This window comes from Empidonax traillii, unplaced genomic scaffold (assembly GCF_003031625.1).
Source record: "Empidonax traillii isolate 1590-97213 ecotype Southwest subspecies unplaced genomic scaffold, ASM303162v1 scaffold1388:size117283, whole genome shotgun sequence".
In the NCBI taxonomy this organism is placed as follows: Eukaryota; Metazoa; Chordata; class Aves; order Passeriformes; family Tyrannidae; genus Empidonax; species Empidonax traillii.
Window position 1 is genome coordinate 75,542 of NW_020956581.1, and position 8,476 is coordinate 84,017.

The 8,476-nt window shown below is 47.2% G+C and overlaps 1 long non-coding RNA gene across 1 annotated transcript in view; it reads right to left on the bottom strand.

The window, feature by feature from the left end:
* Positions 1-1,072: 1,072 nt before the first annotated feature.
* The window catches only part of LOC114069881, a 13,650-nt gene continuing 6,246 nt past the window's right edge, over positions 1,073-8,476 (bottom strand). Inside the window, exon 3 of the long non-coding RNA XR_003573840.1 lies at positions 1,073-1,239. This is a non-coding gene — a long non-coding RNA (uncharacterized LOC114069881). The remainder of the gene's footprint in view (positions 1,240-8,476) is intronic.

The following is an 8,476-nucleotide window of genomic DNA, read 5'->3' on the forward strand; positions in this document are numbered from 1 at the left end:
ATGGGAGGGAAAATTCTGGAGTGGTGAGGGGCAAGTTGTAATGGGAAAGAACAAATGAATGTGGGGAAAAAAGTTTGCTACAAAATAAGAGCTGGCGCTGGTCAAACGCCCAAAACTATGGGGGAACTCATGTGGAAGAAGAAGCAATTCAAGTCCCTAGTCCTTACATGGATAAAAATGCTCAGATCCATTGGAAGCAACATCAGGACAAATGCTGTCCACAAGCTCTGGCAAGGCAGAGGCTGCGTGATTGATGCACTGCGAGCGAGACACTGCCAGCTTCCAGGACAGCTGGGAGGAACTGTGTGCAGAGCTACTGCTAAACAAATGAGCTATCTGGCTGAATAACTCACCTGGAAACACCTTCAAGATATACAATCCTGCTGCAGCCATTTAAGGGGAGAGAAAAAAGAAGGTGAAAATTGTGATAGGAGAATATGAGCAGCACTTCAGGTTCTGGGAAGGTCATGTTGCCCAAAGTCTTGGGGGAGGGTTAAATGGTCAGTGAAGTTACAATTAAAATCAAAATAAACCTGCAATCTTAGGATCCCAGACAGAGAGAGAGAGAGAGAGAGAGAGAGAGAGAGGCTACCTGCTCCTCTGGATGGAATGACAGATCATTCCCAGGGTGAGGAGTCCCATGGTATATTTGGGTTTCCTCCGCTGTCACCCACCAATCATTTTCCCCACACTGCATGGGTGGACCTTGACTGCTCTCCCCTTTCAAGGAACAGCCTTTTGCTGATTAACTGTGCAAATAAATTCAAAATACAGGATTTTCCAAGTTCCCATTTTAATTTGTTGTGCTAAGAACATGCCCGAAACATTTAAGAGCTAGGGAATCTGGGAGCACTATAAAAAGCAGAGAACAGCAGCCTCTTTTCAAGGAAGACACACTGTTTAGATTTAAGTCAATTTACTGGCAGTTTCAGGCAAATTATAGGAATTTTATAGGGTGCTAGATGCCCTGGTACTTGTCAGACCTGTGGCAAATAATGCTGTTCTCCTTCCTTCAGGCACTGTGGCTGGCACAGTCACTGCCATCCACTCGCTGGTCTTGTCCCAGTCCTCAGCCAGGAACAAAATATGGGGATATCTCCATTTTAGGAAATGAGCTGTTATTTCACTCCTTCTGGCCAACAGAAGCCCTTGCACAACACACTTTACAGTCTCCAGTATTTTCAGTCTTCTGCAGATCTCCCCATTCCCTTTGTGCTCAGTCATGGCTCCTTAAAAACACTCCAAAAGAGAAAGGCAGGATACGAGCACTTCCAGGCCAGCAGGACCGTGAGGCGTTGGAGGATTTGTCCATCACTTACTGTGGTGCCACAGTGAGCTCCAGAGGGCCCGTGCTCAGCCCCAGGCCCACAAGGAGGGAGGAATAAAGGGCTGGGAGCTCAGGGCTTGGGGCTGCTGGGAGGTAGGACATGCACACTTGGCCCAGAGCGTGCTCGGGGCAGCCGCTTTGATCTCTCATTAATGTGCAGAGCAGAAATATCTGGCGGTCAGCTGGGACAACATACAGCACAGCTGGGGACCCTGGAGGAATCTGAGGCTTTCTGAACTTCTATGAACACTTCCTTCTTTTTTTTTTTCTTTTTTTTTTTTTCCCCTCATCCCTTTTCTTTTTTTCCCTAAAAAACTGTTTCTTTTCCCAGGGAGAGATATCAAGTTCGTGATGTAACAGCTACAGTGATGGCTCTTCTTTAAGTCAGTAGGGGTGTGCGGTTACAGAAGGATGAAAAAGTACAGGAAAAGTGTCTTTAATCAAATCAGCCTCCTCTCACCAGCATACAGAACTGATCTTTAAATGCAAACACTGCCTTCAGACATTAACCCCAAATCTCCAAACATCACTTGTACGTGCCCAGATAATTGTGCCTGGCTCAAAACAAGAAGTTTTACATTTCACACCCTCTCTGACTTACAGAGTGCACCAAACCCTTCTGAGAAGAGAAACCGAGACAATACAGAGTCCTTCAAAGATCCTCCAGGTTAAATGCCCACCTAAGCTGGGCATGCAGGACTCTGTGTCTGATGGAAAGAGAAAGAAGAAGCCTCCCAGGGTTGAGTCAGTATGCCCAAGGATAGGTGGGAGGGATGCATATTTGAGACAGCCTGCCGTTCCCTCGGGAAGGCAAACCCCACACTGCAACGTTTTACATTTTTTACCAAGAATACAATAATTTCCAGATGACTTTTCCCCTCTTCTGCAACGTCTCCAGTGTGCTTGGGAGCCTTCTAGAAGAAAGGGCCTCTCATCCACGTACACCATGAGTCATCTGGAGGAGAGGGGAAGCCCTTGGAACGTGGGGATGTAACTGGTTCACAGGGCTGCTTGGAAGTCCGAAAGAGCCCGTAGGCATCTGTGGGCATGGAAATCTGTGCAGGGGTTGGGGGAGGGCTGGGAACGGTGACCAGTCAGGGCCTGGGCCAAACCAGGGTGAGATTTTTGCTCAGTGAGTCTGATGACCACCATGTCTGCTCACCAGGGGAGAAATTTGGCAAGAGTGTCGCCAGGATGGAAAGTGCTGGCAAAAGGCACGGAGCCAAAGGAGTGGAAAGAAGGGAGAAGGTCCCCACAGAGAGTATCCCACGTCCTCTCTTCCCATCAGCAAGTACTTATTTGATATCCAGCAGGCTGGGGCCAGCCTGGGGATTCTGACACTCCCCTTTTCATCCCCAAAGAATACCACAGGCTCCTCTTAATTCAAAACTCCCTCGATAGAAATTATAAGTTCAGGTTACATGGGAACAGCGGGACTGAGGTTTCAGGGCACCCAGAATCTTGCACACAACCTGTATTTTGCCGGGCTGAAGGCCCACACATTGTCCAGTTTTTCAGTTAGAGACAAGACTCGGAGAGAAAGCCAAATTTTTTTTGCTCAGTAACCTTGCTGGAGGCCTGAAAAACCTGCAAGTGGCCTCTGCAAGGTCACTTCTAGATGCTGGGAGGAAGGAGGAAGTGGTTGGGAACAGTGAGCAATACGGGATTGCTCTGGGTTTGTGGTCACACAAAAAACATCTGAGCACATCTCTCCGTCACCACTGGCAGTCCCCACACCAAGCAGCAGCTCGAGGCTACTGCGTGACAAGAGGTGGAGAGACAAACCACAGGGCTGGGTGGGCCATGTGAAAGGAGATTTTCAGCCCCAGTCATCTTCCTTACCTCCCATCCTGGTGAAAACGAGGGTGTGATGGCATCAGGAAAGGCTTCCCACAAGGAGCTGCATTAAGAGGGAAACAGGTCATTGCTCTTGGGTACAGAGAGGGGGTCCCATCAGCTCTTCCCATCAGCTAAGGCAGACGCTTCTCTTGGTGGCACCAGTCTGAAAACAGGACAGAGATGCAGCTGATTAAAACCTCGGAGAAGAGGGGAAGGCAGCCCAGTAGGTAAATCTTACCCAATTCCAAATGTCCAGGGCAGATATCCCAAAGGCAGGCAGGGCAGCAGCCCTTCCAGATGACCCTCACATGTGGTGCTCCCATATAAACTGTCTGGGGCATAAGTTTTCTGCAAGATGTGGTATTTTGTGTGCTGGCATCATCTCAGTTGTGTGACTGGGAGGGTGGAAAGTCAGCTAAAAGCACTGGGCCACGTGCAAAGGAAAGTAATAGCATGGATTTCTCTCTGGGGATCAAACAAAAAAAAAAAAAAAAAAAAAAAAAAAAAAAAAAAAAAAAAAAAAAAAAAAAAAAAAAAAAAAACACAAAACCCAGCAGATTTTAGAAACAGAGGTCAGAGGTTCCTTGGGTAAAAATAGCCCTGGCCAGCTGATATCCTGTGCAAACCCTCACCTCTTCCTTGGATTAAATACCTCTGTTTCTATTCAGAAGTGATGTTTAGAAACACCAAAAAAAGTTGAGGACTTATGTATGGACTGACTTCACCTCTGTATGAAGCTTCATAAGACTTGCACACTCTCTCAAAAGTCTGCCAGGTGAAACTGGGCAGATCTGAGGCAGAATCCATTCTGACCAGCTGAAGTTCTTTTAAATTCACTGAATTTTCCTGTTGCCCCAATGAGAGCGTTTGTATTACCACAAGAACTGCCCAGTGTAAGTTTTTATGATGTGATAAATATAAACAATGACAATTCATCTGCTGTTCCAAATTATTCTGCTCCTGACACACTGAAACTGTCACAAGTCTAGAGGTCACCAAAAGATTAAACACATAGGTTTGGAGTTCATTTCTTTTGATGAAAAAGTATATTAAGAAAAAAAAAAAAAAAAAAGAAGTAGTTGTTCCCAGATACACTTGGGAGCACTGGAAAGATGTGGCAATCCACTAGCATGAAGTAGTCCTTTATGGTTCAAAGAACAATCTCCAGAGTTAAAACTCGTGTTTCTGTCAGGATAAATTCCTCTTGCCTTTGAACGGGAGCTCCAAAGAGATGGAAAGGTGGATTTACTCACATCACTTGCCCTCTTGTTTCTCCAGAGTTTTATCTACCTGAGTAGGACCATCAAACCACAACAGGCTGCTTAAGCCCTTTATTACTCTCAAATTCGGCTTTTCAGTTTAGAATAACCCTGGTAAGCTTCTAATTCTGAGCAAATTCAAAAATATGCATGTCCTAACCATCACTCTTGGGATAACCTTCAGAAAGTAAGAATTTTGGATGAAGCTGTTGAGAGAGCAATTTTATGCAGGATCACACCAAATAATTTCCTGAGGTGCTACAGCTGAAAAAAACCCGAGTTTAAACAAGAGGGAGGGAAAATTCTGTTTCCTCGAGGACACGGCACAGTTTCAGACAGGACAGAGTGGATACTCCTGAAAGAGTTTTATAAGGTCTCTGTAGAAGGTTGAGATCTGGAAAAAACATTGGCAAGACAGAATGGAAAACACAGGTAGCACCTGCTGGAACTGCTGGGGGTCCTGATGCTGGGTGGGAGTTCTGGGGCAAAAGGTTTAATTTAATTCCCTTTAATTCCCTGCACCAGCTTTGGAAAACAGTTATGCTCTCCATCGCCAGGTTCTCCAGATGTAAAATAGGAGGATTAACAACCTCTCCCTGACTCTGTAACAACAGATTATAAAACCAGTAATGTTAAATTATTGCAGGTTCTCATTGCCAGACCACATGGATCATGGAACAGGTTTATGAAGGCACTCTCACACCAGTGAAATGAATGCTTGCTTATCTCTACAAAGAGAATCACACTCAGGTGGGCTGGCAGGTGTAATTTTTGTTCTCTGGAAAACCCCAGTACTTTTGTATAAGCTCCTGGAAAGGCAAATTAAATAAAAATAACGTTGTAGAAATTAATTGGCGAATTACTTAAAAAACCAAACACACAAAAACAAACAAACAAACAAAAAAACCAAAACCAAAAACAACAACAACAACAAACCCCACCTGAAATACCACTGTAGTTTGTTTTAGCAATGCTGATTTTTTTTTTTTTTCTGATAGCATAAAATCTCTTCTTCTTAACGACGTGGAAATAATTTGTTGCAGTGACAGTAAAACAATAAATCAGACCATCAATATACTATAAAAATAGCATGGCCTATAGCATGCTGAAGCCAGATTCTAATAAAAGCATCTCCATCAAAAAGGCAAAGCAGCGCAGAGAAATGAAATGTTTTGATGGTGTCAAAACAAAAACTGTGGTGTCAAAGCCTGGGAAACCCACGCCAGCCTAGGAAAACTACGCTCTCTTTCCTGGCAGCAGATGAAACATCCAGACATTTTTATCACAAGCCTTTCTGCCTCCCACTTGAGCCAGGCTCCTGATAACTGATCCATGAACACAGCCTGATCCAGACTACAGGAGCACATCCCAGCTCTCCTCTGAGCACTCTCAGCTGCTTTACAGGCCAGGAGGGATTTGTGCACGAGTGTCTGACAGCAGCACCGAGTGGCCTTGCCCCATACAAGAGCTGCATTAAGGCTTCTGGGGTGGTTAGATCCATGGGGCCCCATGTGCTCCTGGTAGGGCCCCCGCTTCCTGCTTGGAGAGCAGCTCTTCCCAACCTCTGAAAGCCTCCTCAAAGGGATGGCGTGAGTATCCACCCCCAAGCAGACTCATTCCACTAGCTTCAGATCAGATTTGCAGAAAGCAAGTGAAATCCAAGGCAAACCCTTGAGCGTTTCGTGGAAAGATTCCCAAAGGCTTCCCAGCAGGGTTTCATTTGCATTTTTTTGGCTACAGCCCCAAAACAACCAAGTTCTCCAGGTGAAGTGGTGGGTTTGGGTGACAGGGTGACACCTTGGAGCCCCTTGGCTGCAGGTGGAGGCGATCCCTTCCCCTGCTGTGGCACAGCGAGCAAAAGGCAACAGAGCACTGCGATGTTTCTGCCTTTGTCATGCAAATCCAGCTCATCTCCCCAGCACTCAAACAGCTCGGAACAGCTGTGCAGCTTCCTGAGGCAAAAAACCGCTGGAAGCCTCTCCGCTGGAGTATTTCATAAAATCCTACACCCTGCTCCCTGTGTTCTTGCATATGTATGGATAATGTTTGTTTGCCCTACATGTCGTGTGCTGCAGAAGTATTTTCTATTTCCTGGCGATCCTGGAAATCATTAATGACCTCAGAGCACAGCAGATGGCCTTGCCCCGCTCGTGGAAAGGAAACACAGAAGGAGGAAAATTCGCACGACCTGTTGGGAGTCCTGCGGCCAAACCCTGCTAGCTGAGAGCCCAGCAGTCCAGAGGGACCCACTGCAGGCTGGGACACAACCTGCAGGGATCTCTTTCTCAGAGCAGAGACTGTCCCGTGGCTTTGGGTAAATGCCTGGCTAATCTGTGCTGGTACAGATGTGTGGGGGAAGTTGCCGAGCTCCTGTCTGGCTCAGGAGATGGGTTTGCATGAAGCTGAGCGTTGCTTCGTGCTTTGACAGGCACAGCACATGCTGTGCTTTCACACTGGGACGATTTGGAGATAGGATTTGACTGGGGGGGAACCCAGAGGGAAAGATCTGGCTGGTCCTGAGCAGAGAGAGAGGAAGATGTGCACTCATTCTCTCTCTGAAAGGGGTACCGTGGGAGCAGCTACAGCCAGGAGCAGGAGGTGGAACAGCCTCTGTTCTAGAGAGCTGACAACCCTGACAGCTGAAGAGAAAAGTACTACCCCATTTAATTGCAGGAGAATTGAAGCAGAGAGGAGTTTAAAAGATAGGCTTAAGGTTGTGTGGAAAAAAAAAAAACCTCTGGCAGACCATGACCTGAACTTACTGTCCTGAAAGAAACCCACGTCCCAGCCCAGCCCTTCACACAACCTCTCTGACCCCCAGCTCGACTCCTGCACTGGATCTGTCCTCCAAAAGGGTGCCAGCAATCCCAGGGCAAGATTTTCCTGCTGGAGAAGAAATAAAGGGTGGGGTGAGATGAGACTGACAGTGAGGGAATTGGGATTATTTTTATCATTGTGGAGCTTCAGACATTTTTTTTGGGCTCTCTCCATTTTCAGCCTCGCAGATGAAGTAGAAACTGCGGCTATCAGCACTGAAACTTCTCCCTGGCACTCTGACTGTTGTTGTCCTGGTTCTGACCTCTCTGGAAAGCAGAGTGGGGAAGCGAGAGGAGCCAGCAGCTGAGAGCAGCAGGGCCCTGCAGCCTCCTGAGCTGCAGCCCGGCAGAAGTTAAGGGGCTCCCTTTGCCTGTACAGCTGCTACAGGACTTACCAGGACACAGTCACCCTTGGTCCTAACTTCTGGAGCAGATTAGCTCCTTTCCACCTCAGTGAAGCCTTTCTCAAGCCGCCAGCTCCTTTGAGAAGGCACCTGAAAGCAGCCAGAGGAGCCCTCAGCACCCACATTTGACCAATCCTCCCGTTCCTTGCAGCGTTTCAAATTTTCAACAGCCCCTTCAGTTTTGTTTCCCGTTTCTTTTGTAAGCAGCTTTTTCGGGGAGCAACAACCTCTCCCTTTGACCTCTCACATAACACTGGGGGCAGTGGGTGCTGGGACTGCCCAGACAACTCCAGGAATTCAACAGCCTGCTCGCCCAGATTCAGTCCTGCCTGTCAGAGGTGTTGGTTGACAGGATTGCTGTAACATCTTCAGGCCTCACCATAGAGCTTTTTTACCCCGGGGGTGTCACATGGATTCAATCATCTCCCAGTAGCCACCCCCAGCTCTCCCAGCAGCTGCACAGGGAGGAAAATACCCGCAGCCATGACTCAAAAAGCAATAACAGTTCAAAAATCTCAAGGTCTAAATTCCTCTGTCATTTGGGGGCTTTTTTTCCCAAGTCTGCTGACTGCCTGGGACTCTTCCCACTGATCTAAAAGGTCAGGGATTGGGTAAATACAATTAGGCAGGGACTGCATCCCCACCAACTGCTGAAAAGCATCTGTCTGCAAGGTGAACATCTTGCTCACCACATGCCACAGGATTCATTTTTGCTCTCTTTCTGCCTCCCCCCTACACACACACACATTTCAGACCACGCTGCACAACATGGTCCTCCAGCATGGCATAAAACTTCTCCATGAGTTTGTGGTAAAAAAGCCTCAGCAAGGT